Below are 13,354 nucleotides of genomic sequence, written 5' to 3'. Positions count from 1 at the left end.
ACATGTGTGTCTTTGTGATTCCAGTCCGCGTTTTTGTTTCCCCCTCGTTATTGTCCCATTACCCTTTCATGTGTCTCACCTGATGTTTATTTGTTAGACCGCCCTCACTCCCATGCCCCGCCTAGTTTGTCTCATTTCCCTGTGTATTTATACCTGTCCTTTTCAGTTGCACGCTGCTAGTTCATCTTGTCCTGTTTCTGTTCCCGAGCCCTTGATTCCTTCCCCAGTTCTAGCCTCCTTGTTTCCTTGCCCCTGCCCTTGTTCCCGAGTCCTTGCCCTTGCCCTTGCCCTTGCCCTTGCCCTTGCCCTTGTCCTTGTTTATCTGGTTTTCCTGTTTTGACCCCTGCCTGCTTCCCTGGACTATTCTTTGTGTTTTGTGGATTTCTGTACCTCTGCCTGTTTGGACTGACCCCCTGGATTTTGACCTTGGCTTGTTTTGTGACTACGCTCTGTCTGTCCCATCACCTGTGAGTAAACTTGCCATTTTCCACACCCCTGTGTCTGCTTCTGGTTCCTCTGTCCTCCCTGCCGTAACAAGTTCAAAGTCTTGTGACCCGTTTAAACCTTTAATCACGTTTCTGCGACAAAGTATGACGAAGTGGTGTGGCTCCAAAGAGGGGTGGGTTTGATGAATTTGTGAGATTTTTTTTTTACGAATTCTCATTCATTCCTATGGGCAAAAATCGGTCGGTTTTTCGCATTTCGTAAGAAAACGAGATGTCGCAGAATTGAGAAGTCTTTCCCATCGATTCCCATCTATTCCGGTCGTTTTGATATATATCTTGCCTGGGATTTCTCAAAGCTGTGGGAGGAGTAGCATGCCAAACTTTTGAAGGAAGAAAATTAAATAAAATTTAAATAAAATTATGAAGTATGGCTGAGAATATTAAGGTGTGTGCTTTTGCACTACAAAGCTCTGCGCAGCACACAATAAATAAAGCGTTTTTTAATGTCATTTGACATTAAACTTGACCTAAATGCATTTTCTTGAATTCTGACAATCTCAACATATCGCCAAATTAATGGGCATCCCCAATTTAGTTGAAAATGACACCTTAAATGTTTTTCTACACTGTTTGGTTCCAGAATTAAACACTTTTGAACATTAGACCTGGGGGACTGGTGGCCATGTTGGATTTGACCTCTCACGGTCCTCAGAGGTAAAATCTGACTTCCCTCCACATCTGAAAATAAACATCATGGTATGCACTAACTATGTTAGAAATTTCAAGCTTTTATCGTAAAGTGCACAATTGCACCCCCCAAGGGTGCTTGAGCCCCTGCCATTATTATTTTTTTTATTTATTGAAATTGAATCAAATATAAAGTGGGAAATGTATAGTATTATCCACAAAAAATACACCTTACCAATTTAAAAGTACTCCGCTCTCCAACCCCCGCTTCAAATAGTTTTGTCACAATAAACCAATAAGTGTTGTATCTTCCTGACATTCCGAATACAACTTGTCATGATAAGCCCCAGTTTGGTTACAGTGAAATCACTCAGGTAGACACTGTTTTAAGTATGAAACCACAATTAAACAACACTTACTTACTTTTATGTTTACACTCAGTGAGCACTTCCATAGGTATTAAATAGACTTCTACTGCTGTAGCCTATCAACTTAAAGTTATAATGCGTTGTGTGTTCAGATATGCTCTTCTGCATACCACTGTTGTAATGTTTGTTGCATGAAAATCCCAGGAGACCAGCAGTTTCTGAGATACTCAAATCATCCTGTCTGCCACCAACAATCATTCCATGGTCAAAGTCACTTAGATTACATTTTTTCCCCATTCTGATGGTTGATGTGAACATTAACTGAAGCTCCTGACCTGTATCTACATGATTGTATGCATTGCACTAGTGCCACACAATTGGCTGATTAGATAATCACATGAATAAGTAGGCATAATAAAGTAAAAATGTTCAAAATAAAGTGCTTGGTGAATGTATATCCATTAAAAAACTATGAAGTAGGTCAGTAGGACTTGCCAGTTGCTATCTTCATGCCGTAATTTCGTCATTACTAGCCTCGGTACTCACGAACAAGCAAGTTAATTAAAACAATGTTATCTCCATCAGGCTCAACTTACAAAGATGCAATTAGTTTCCGAAGCAGGTAGTTACATTTTGCATAGTTTTGGTAGTGAGTGATCAGTCACCCCCTTTTCTTTATAGCTAGTTTTCTAAAAAGTGAATTATTGTTTGGGCATGTCACAGCATGTTTTCTGTTAAAATAAAAATTTTGAATCAATCAATCAATTCAGATTGAGAAATAAGAAGCAACATAAGCACTGCTAGAAGAGGCAAATACACCTGTCTCCCATGAAAGGAAAAATACTTCTCGCCTCCCTGATCCTGGATGTAAGAAATATATAAGCGTGTGTGTCTGTGTGTGCATGTGTGCGCATATGTGTTGCCGCATGGGAAACAGTGTATCATTGCGCAGGTCTCAGTTTCACAGAATACTTAAACTCAATTTTGGTCAAAAATGAAATAAGCACATATTTGGAATCTTCAAATACTCATCTATTGTTTGGCTATTAATCCATTATGCATCACAATGAGAAAGTATGAAAAGAAAGCTAAAATATAAAATCTACCCGAGTCAGGTTGCATTTCCTGTCGGTCCTCCACATTCTTCTTTGCTGGTGCATCAGCTGTAGCTTTGCAAATTAAGTGGTGACGAAAATGGTGTATATGTGATTTATAATTATAGTTGCTTATTGACTGTCCCAGACACCAAAACACTTTTATTGATGTGAATTGGACTAATATTTATAGAGAAAACAACAAATAACTGCACAACGTCCCTGTGTTCGGAAGACCCATGTTAGCTCACGATGGTCCGAAAACCTATTCACTCTTTTATTCAGGCTGAGGCATATAGGCCTGCCTGGTTCGTAGTCTCTGGTTAGCAACAGCTTCCCCACCATAATGGCACAGTGAATCAGCATTACCAGGTCACTTTATGCTGAAATGGACTGGCGATGTGATTCACACCAAGTTTTTATGAAAGTGGAAGGAATTAGACTTAACACACACACAAACATCAAAGCTGATCTGGTATTTTTTAAATTGATTTGTTATGAACGTTGCACTGTTCAGAACATAGTGAACTAACTGTGAGTTTACTTTACCATTAACCCAGCTACTGCAAGAAATAATAGGTTGTTGGAGATCAGATACCATTTCTTGAAGTGGACAGCCTTACATTATGTTGTTAAACTCCTGGTTTGAGAATTCAGTTACAGAGTGTTTTGATAATGACAACAATTTCAATTGTGAATAAAAATAACTACTTGGAAGAAATACAAAGTAAACCAAATAACTTAACATTATGGTACAATTACCTATAGCTAACGTTAGCCGCTGAACATTTTTTGTGGTGAAAAGTCAGGTGAAATCCAGTGTTGGTTTTTTTGGCGAAAACCCATGTACATTTGATTGAAAAGCTTTACTAGATGACTTGGATGTAGCTAGCTATATCCTGGCATACCTATATTGGGGTTATTGCTTTCGAGATATAAGTTTGAGGTACATGTCAAAAACGGCTCTTTTAGCTTAAACTAGCTAGTTGGCACAGGCTGCCTAGTTATATGGTGTAATTGTAGCCTACATAAAATACAATTCCGGCAATATGCTTCACTTTTGGTTATAAGTTGCATTTTAGATGGCACATCATGATATTCACTATTCGGGCGGTTTCGGAATTTTCCAGTTTCCCACGATTCCTTCTGTCTCGCTGTTCCTACTTCCTGCTTTCTCTCAATTTCATGTTTGTAGATAACACTAATATACTAATCCCAACTAACATAGAATTTGTACAGTACTCATTATATTAACACACTAATATGTTTGTCTAACAAACAAACTAACATTCACTAGTTGGGTATTTGTAATTTAATCACGTAACTTACAGACTAACTCTACCTCTACTTCAATTCTGCTCTATAATGCCGTCTCCCTGTTCTATCCCAAAATTGCTTGCCTTGATTCAGCGAAATGTTCGAACCTGCTCTCCACTATCTCTACATTCCTTAACTCTGCGCCAGTACCAATTGTGGTACATGGTTAATTGAGTTATCGCTTGAGTCTCACGCTCTTTTACTGGCGTGTAATGTAGGTTGTATTAAACATGCGATGTCTTCCATAAATTGCTCTGTGTCTCGGTCTCGGTTATTAATATAGCCTCAACTGGTGTGGTGGCAGCTGCGGGATCATAGCCTACTCATGCTTTTTTTCCCCCCTTCACTTTGAGGTGGAGCCGCCTGATATTGAGGTACATCGTAGCCCACAGAAACCGAAACAGTGTAGCCTGTTATAGCACGTTTGCCCAGTCAAACAACAAGTAGAAAATAGCATCTACTCACCAAGCACCGAAACAGTGATGTCTTTCAAAGATGGTGGTCTTTCAACTATAAATAGCTTTGAAAACTGGAAGCAGAATCTATTATACATGTTGTCATTGGATGAGAGTTTTACTCCCTTTCTGGCCGAGGGAGTCACATGGCTAAAGAAAACTATGGCCCTCCCACTGAGAGGAGTTGAGAACGATGGTGATGCTGTTCCTCCTGCTGGACGACGCACTGCACAGCAAAAGGTCAAATCTCTTGAATTGATGCTTGGGCAAATTGCTAACTACTGCTCTATTATTTCAAGAAACACCATTGTTAAAAATTCTACATCATTGGGGTTCATATGGCAGACAATAAGGCAATACTTTGGCTTTCAAACCTCTGGCGCTCAGTTTATTGACTTCTCTGGTATTCACCTTGAGTGTGATGAACGCCCAGAGCACTTGTACCAGAGACTGATGACACTTTTGGAGGACTCATTAGTGCGTCTCACCCACCACGGTGAAAGGCTGACAGAGGAAGAGGAGCTCTCGCCCACGCTAGAAAACATGGTGGTCCACACTTGGTTGTGACGCATTCATCCTGGCCTACCCGGCTTGTCAAACAAAGATATAGCACTGAGCTGAGATCTCGCACCCTGGCGTCTATCAAACCAGAAATATCACAGGCACGGTCTTCCCTCCTAGATGAAATCTGTTTCTCCGATGATGCACAAACCTTCCGCTCAGCCATTATGACGTGGCCACGCCGCGCTGAGCAGGGATCTTGGTCTACCTTCAAGGCATCTGCAAGATAGCCCCACCCTGAGAAGGTCTGTCCCCTGTGCAAGCAGGCGAGCCACACAGAGACACAACATTTTCTGAGCAAGTGCAAGTACCTCCCTCACAGTGACCGATGGTACATCGTCAAGTCGCGGCAAATAATCAGCATCGTCGAAGAGGGGTCAGATGCCGAAGAAGACCCAGTGGACAGCCCACCTACCCACGACACTAACAACGGAGCAGCTGTTCCAGGTGCCACAGCCTACCGCATCCAGACTCGCCAGTCTCTTTGACGTGTTCCACAGCCATCACGTCATCCGCATCACCGTCGACAGCAGTGCCACTGGTAATATGATACACCAGTCCACTGTGAAATGTCTCAGCTCCCGAATCCTGTCCAGTGCTCAGTCAGCCCACCAAGCCGACGGGTCCTCACAGCTGCAGGTAGTCGGTGAGATCACGGATCCAGTTTGAGGGCCTTGTTGACATACTCGCTGGCACACCCTTCATGGAGGTGAATGATATCGCTGTTCGCCCTGTGAGGCGGGAGGTGATGCATGGAGATGGTACAACCTATCAGTACGGCTCCTCTGTGCCAGCTGGGCCTAACACTGCAGTACGACGTGCATTTGTGCTCCGTGCTCTGACCCACTCGCAAACTGTCTGGTGTGGGGAGTTCCTTGAAATGCAGCTGATGCCCAGTGGGATGCTGAGTATGCCTGTGAGCCTCGGTCTGTTGCGGTGAGTGCGCGGAGACTTGAGCCGTCCCGGATGTGACCTCAACCTAGCATTATATCAAGCATCGCAGGGAGAATTCGCATCCCCAATCTATCAGCTGAGCCACACAGGCTAAAGTTCCATGAGCACTTCTGCTAGGTTACCCCCGTCTTTGAACCTGAAAAAGACCCTGTGCCCTACACCATGCCCTACAGCGCCGCCACTGAATTAGACTGTTCACTCAGGGGCACCTTCCTCTCTATGCACGTAGTAGAGTCATGGAGCTCCAGGAGAAGTTTTACCAGCTGGAGAGCCTTGGGGTGTTCAGGCGCCCTGAAAACATTGACGTCGTTGTGGAATACCTCATGAAGAAGCCCAATGGGGGGGTCTCGTGACCGCATTCGCTGACATTGGCTGCTACAGTAAGCCACAACCCTCACTTTTGCCAGACATTGACTCGACTCTGTGCCTCATTGCATGCTGGAAACACATCATAGTCACAGACCTGACTACTGCTTTCTATCAGATACCCCTGGCGCTTGAGTCCATGAAGTACTGCAGCGTCGCTGCTCCCTTCAAGGGGGTACGGGTCTACACACGTTCTGCCAAGGGAATGCCTGGCTCAGAGACAGCTTTGGAGGAGCTCATGTGCCACATTCTGGGTCATCTGCTACAGGAGGGCGTTGTGGCCAAGATTGCTGATGATCTGTACTGCGATGGCGATACGCCCCAGCAACTGCTCAATAGCTGGAAAAGGGTCCTCCAGGCCCTGTGCAGGTGTGATCTCCGCCCGTCGGCATCTAAGACGGTCATCAACCCCTCTTCCACTACCATACTCGGCTGGATCTGATCTGCTGGCACATTCACTGCTAGCCTACACTGCATCAACACCTTGGCCTCCTGCCCTGCACCAGACACAGTGATACTTGTATGCTCTCGACTTGGACAAGGCAGCGGAACATGTCTCCAGCAGTTGTCATTCCTGTGCCGCGCTATGCCGCTCCCCAAGTGCCAGTGTGGAGCAGTCCACATCTTCCCCGCCGGAAGCATCCTCAAACGTTCCCGTCAGGCTATATTTGTTCTCAGACAGTAACATCATTCACGTTCACCCTGCTGTTCCCAGATGAGCGTCATGAGACGTTGTGGGCCGCACTGGTACAGCTCTGCATTCAGATGCGCCCCATGGATGGTCTCCCTGCGATCATCCACACCGACCCTGCCCCCAGGTTCAGGGCTCTGGTCAGTGACAAGTTCTTACAACAGCACAGGATCACACTGGAGATGGGACATGCTAAGAACCCCAACAAGAACCCAGTTGCAGAGAAGGAAATCCAGGAGCTGGAGGGTCAGCTCATGTGCCAGAATCCTTTGGGTGGTGCTGTCCTGCGCCTGAATCCTTTGGGTGGTGCTGTCCTGCACCTGAATCCTTTGGGTGGTGCTATCTCTCCATGGTGTCTCTCCCTGGCGGTTTCCACTGTCACATTGAACTCCCGAATCCACTCACATGGTCTGTCGTCACGGGAGACTCAATGGGACCAGTTTTCAAATGCCCAGATATACCTGAGTGACGATGCCTTGGTGACCAAACAGCACTAGATGGGTCGTGATAATCACCCGTTCAGCAAGCACTCTAAAGTGCCCCTTGCACAGAGACATCCGATGCCTGCACTTAAAGTTGGTGATTTGGTCTACCTCTACTCTGACAGGGACAAGATGCGAGCACGAGACTGGTACCTGGTTGTCTCTGTGGACCTCCCTTCTGCAATATCTGGAAGTTTGTGGGGTCCCAGCTGCGTAGCACCTCATATCGTGTGAGGATGTCTGACTGCTTCAGGGTTCCGCCAAATGTGCCTGGCAGCTGACTCTCTCCAGTGCCATGTCGGGATGACGACTCAGCGGAGGATGCCAATCTGCCCCCGGGTCCGTGCCCGCTGCTTCTGCCTCCTGCTATCCCTGCTGCTATAGCGTATACCAGTCTCCCAGGATGGCTCACGCCTTGACACAGTCTACCTGCCTGACAGCTCTGTGATCCCCTCTGGCGAGGGGCAAACCACTGTGTGCCTGGATGGAATGCAACGCACCCTGCCCGCCTCAGCTGGGCCCGCTCTTCCTGTAGATGAGGGACCCAGATGGTCATCGCGCCCCCGGCGCATGCCTACACGCTTCAAGGACTTTATTGTTAATTCCTAGTTCAGATTGTTAGGTTAGACTTTAGTTCTGTGTTACTGTTACCCATTTGAGGCTGTGTGTGGAAAAGAAGGGTTGCGCCAGTCCCGATTGCAGTACATGGTTAATTGACGCTGTTTCACTGGTGTGTAATGTTGGGTTGTATTACGCATGTGATCTCTTCCATAAAATGCTCTGTTTGAACTCAGTCCGTGTCTCTGTCTCGGTTATTAATATAGCCTCAACTGGCGCTGTGCAATTGTCTACTCCCTAGTCCGGAGCCGTTTGTATTACATGTGTGTCTATGTGAATCCAGTCCCGCATTTTTGTTCCTCCCTTGTCATTGTATCATTGCTCTTTCATGTGTCTCACCGGATGTTTATTTGTTAGACTGCCCTCACTCCCATGCCCCTGCCTAGGTTGTCTCATTCCTCTGTGTATTTATACCTGTCCTTCTCAGTTGCACCTTGCTAGTTTGTCATATCCTGTTTTTCGAGTCCTGTGTCCTGATATTCTTTTACCCTTGTTCTAGCCTCTTTGTTCCCAAGCCCTTGCGGCATTCTTTCTGGTTGGTTTTTGTTTTCTGTTTTCTTGTTTATGACCCCTGCCTGCTTTTTGGGCTCTTCTCTTTGGATCATGCTTTTGTACTTTCACCTGTTTCGACTGACCTGGTTTTTGAATTTTGCCAGATTGTGATTATGCTCTGTCTGCCCCTTCATCTGCCTTAATTAAAACCTGCCATTTTTTCATCATCCCAGTGTCTGCTATTGGTTCCTCTGTCCCCCCTGGTGTGAGTTACTGTTCTCTGTGGCGTTCGACACGGTCAACCACTCCATCCTCTTAGCCTCCCTGGCATCTACAGGGATCTGTGGCACAGCCTTAGAGTGGATCCAATCTTCTCTCTCTGGCCGGTCCTCCCAGGTGTCCTGGGCTGGAGGAGTGTCAACCCCTCACCCCCTTGTTACAGGAGTCCCCCAGGGCTCAGTCCTCGGACCCCTCCTCTTCTCCATCTACACGAGATCCCTTGGCCCCGTTATCTCTGCTCATGGCATCTCCTATCATTGGTATGCCGATGACACCCAACTCTTTCTCTCCTTCCCCCCATCAGACACACAGGTCTCTACCCATATCTCCGCCTGCCTGAGAGACATCCAGAGCTGGATGGGCAACCACCATCTAAAGCTCAACCCAGATAAGACGGAGGTGATCTTCATCCCTGCTTTAACCTCTCCCTTCTCTGATTTCTCCATCTCACTAGGGGATACCACAGTGACCTCATCCCCTAGTGCAAGAAACCTTGGAGTGGTGATGGACAACAGGCTATCCTTCTCCACGAACATCGCTACGGTGACCCGGGCATGCAGGATCTTCCTGTACAACATCCGGAGAATCCGACCCTTTCTCACCACCTACTCCACTCAGCTCCTTGTTCAAGCAATGGTCCTGTCCCGCCTGGACTATTGCAATTCTCTGCTGGCTGGCCTTCCAGCATCTGCCATCAGACCCCTACAACTCATCCAGAATGCTGCAGCCTGTCTGGTATTCAATGTTCCCAGACATTCACATGTCACCCCCCTGCTCAGCAACCTCCACTGGCTGCCTGTTATGGCTCGCATCAAATTTAAAACTTTGGTGCTCGCATACCAGGCAGTTAAAGGATCAGCCCCTGTGTATATTCAATCCTTTATCAAGACCTATACACCAACAAGACCCCTCCGTTCTGCCACTTCGTGCCGTCTGGCGCCTCCCCCTCGCCACACCTGCACTTCACGCTCACGACTGCTGTCTGTCCTGGTCCCACGGTGGTGGAATGACCTCCCGGTGAATGTCAGAATGGCAGAGTCTCTGACCTCCTTCAAGCGCAGACTGAAGACCTTCAGGCTACACCTTTCCCTCCCCAACTCACAATCACTGTGATTAGCCTTAGACCGTAATGGCACTTATGTATAGATATCGTTACTTGTATAGGTATTGTTGTTTTTATTGGCTGTTGTTGTATTCTAGCTGCCAACAGTGGTATGCTAGTTTGAATGTTGATTGTACTCTTCAAGGGTTCTGAATTTCTGTATGTTTACACTAGGACTCGGAACTGTACTGTCCTCTCAGGTCTACTTTTGCACTTGTTCTTGTGATTGATTTGCACTTTGTTGTACGTCGCTCTGGATAAGAGCGTCTGCTAAATGCCACGTAATGTAATGTAATGTAATGTAAATTGTAATAAAATTTGAGTAGAACAACAAATAAGTCCTGGGCATTGTATTGGAATCATGTTTGCACTTTACATTAAGATACAATTGTTAAATCTGTGGTCAAAGGTCAAGAACCACTAAATTGCTTAACTAGCGCCAGCACAGAGGATATGTATTGACCACCATTTGCGGTCTTTCTAACAGTAGATACACTCTAAGAATGCCATAAAAGTTCTGTTCAGGATACAGTGCCCAAAATAAAAAATAAAAGAGAAAACACAACAACCACTCCCCGGCCGAGTCAAGATAAGACATAACTTTGCTACTTTCCCCATAAAATAATTAATTATATAAACAGGAGGAATTTAATTCAGTGTAATATATCAATATGATAACATCCCTTCTTTTGTATCATGCAACAAACACTAGGTCTTAAAACGTAAATGTTAAATTTCTTTCTTTCTGTTTTGGATAGGCGTTCTGTCCAATCATGTTCAGTCTTGTAAGCATTTATTCTTCAATTACCAATAGTGAGCGAGTCAGGCAGCTTTTTAATTAAATGCATAGGGAGCTACTGTCAGTCTGTCACTCATCATCTTCATGCTGTGCACGAAATTCAAAGTGTCCGCTGAAACATGGAAGCAAAGTTCATTCAAACTCAGGAAGACACAAGCCTAATTTAGAGGGGAGTGAAAAATGAATGGAGATGGATATGGGTTGAAGAAAATGGTGGCAACCGCTTAACACTTGGTGCAAGAAACTCTGGTAGGAAACTTATACACGGCAGTAGCAATGTTTATCTCACAAAAAAGGAATGTTTTCCTTAAATGCTGATGAGTCTACAAGCCTGAACATGGATATAATTCTTAATGTCCTAGTTAGCAATTATGATGATCTTGGCAAAGTTAAAACACAGCAACTAGCATATTTAATGTTTCCCGCAGTCGTTTATAGTTAAGGTGGCCTGCCTTAACAAAAAACGGCCTACCTTAACTAATGTTGAATTAAAAAATGAAAATAGATTGAAAATAAAAATACGAAATAAGAAATCCAATGTCGAACAGCGGCATTTGCCGGTTTAAAATAACATTGCGCGGTTTGTCATTGAATTGTTAACAAATTGGAAAGTGACTAATTGTAATTCTATAAAATACCAGCATAAGTTGTCTAACAGGAATAAGCACCCCCAGCTCCGGGGGCACATTGAAACAGCGTTGTTGGATTCACCAACCTTTCTTACCATTAACATTTTTCATCTGATAATTGTCCTGTAGAAATGGTCTATATTTTGTCTATACTAACCACATGACATTAATATGTAATGAATATATCTGAAGAAACGTGGAATATACAACATTACATTCAAGGTTATTGTGGATGATGCATTTATAATAGGCGGGGGCATGTTGGAACACAACGTTCCAAAATGCCCCAGCTGTGCTAGTTGTACATGGCTCGCAGTCTCTGCTTGCTAGTGAAATGCACCAAAAGTATACTGCTTTATAATCCACAAGACACTGAATTAAATGATGAGTACTTGTCTGTGGTGTTGACACATCATCAGTTAATTTAAAAACACTTTGGTCAAAAGATAGGGTGCTAAAACACAGTTGGAATTTTCAAATCACCCTGCCACTCACACACGGGAAGCAGGTTACTATAATACATGTGAAAACAAACGCATCATTCTTGTGCAAATGCTACTATGCAAAATCCCCATGTTTCAACTTCCCCCATGTTGGTTTGTGCCCCAGTCTCCCCTACATGTCTTTCTGTCTTTTTTCTTCTTTTTTTTCCCAATGTCTGTTTTTTTCTATTGGCATCGCTATCTCTATATACAATCAGTGAGTACTTTTAAGTATTTATTATACTTTTTTTTTACTTATTGGTCTGCTGCTGTATCTACTTTGATGCATTGTGTGTTCAGAGATGCTCCTCTTCATACCACTGTTGTATGTAATTTGTAGTAATTTGCATAACTGTCACTTTCCTGTCATCTCAAACCAGTCTGGCCCTGCTCCTCTGACCTCTGTCATCAACAATGTGTTTGTCCGCAGAACTACTGGTTGTTTTTAGTTGTTTAGTATGACAAGAAAGGCTAGAATATATGTGTTATCAGTGTATAATTTTATCTTGTTTTAAATATTGCTACAATGTATACAGTTTATCGGCACGGTTAACTTGGAGCCAGTTACTAGCCTTGGTTGTAAAGGGGCGCCAGGCAAGGCAAGCAGAGTTACTGCCTGTTTTGTAGCTAGTGTACCTACATGTCACAAGCACGCACGCCTTGCATCTCAAATTTAACTGTGTTCTTGGAAATGCTATCTCACGCAAGGATGAAAACTTTGCATTCTTGGTACTGAGAAACACCCCCAGTTTCTCGTCTAGTCTTAACTTGCTTGTGACGCTGAAATCAGGTTCTGTTTCTCAACATCCTAGGAAAGAAAACAGAGGATGTTTCTAAACAGATGGGCTTTTCAGGTAATGTTTCTGGTATATATTTCGCAGCCATTGGTGTCCCAGACTGCCACATTGCACGTCGGGTCCATATGACACCTGCACCGGAACTGACCGAGTGAAAGGCTGTGTCTCAAATCGCACACCCATGTAGCTGTGCCCTCGTGTTCTTATTAGCTTAGCTTACAAGTGCACCAACAAGATGACTACTTAGAATTCAAGAAAATCTGTTCATTTCAGATGCACTATAACATCATGACTCTTCTGTAATGTCACTAGCAGCGGCGACTGATATCTGAAGTGACAGTTAGCTAGTTATGAAAAACAGCAGAAAAACACATTTCTTACACGGATTTGTGGTTAACATCTGTTGGTATATTTTTATGAATACATTTTAAAAAAGGGAAAATTCATTTCAGTATGTATCAGATGTTCACAAGACATCAAATGTAAGTCTGAGTCAAGTTTCTGAGGGACGAGTCCAAGTCAAGTCTCAAGTCTCCATAATGGTGCAGCCAAACAACAGTATGACGATTATATATAAATAATAGCAATATATAAATAATAGCAATTCCTGAGATACTCAATCCACCCTGTCTGGCACCAACAATCATTCCACAGTCAAAATTACTTTGATCACATTTCTTCCTCATTCCGACATTTGATCTGAAAAACAGCTAAACCTCTTGACCACATCTGCAT

Source organism: Conger conger, chromosome 4 (genome assembly GCF_963514075.1).
Source record: "Conger conger chromosome 4, fConCon1.1, whole genome shotgun sequence".
Classification (NCBI taxonomy): domain Eukaryota; kingdom Metazoa; phylum Chordata; class Actinopteri; order Anguilliformes; family Congridae; genus Conger; species Conger conger.
The sequence above is the reverse complement of the archived record's forward strand: the minus strand, read 5'-3'. Positions refer to the sequence as shown.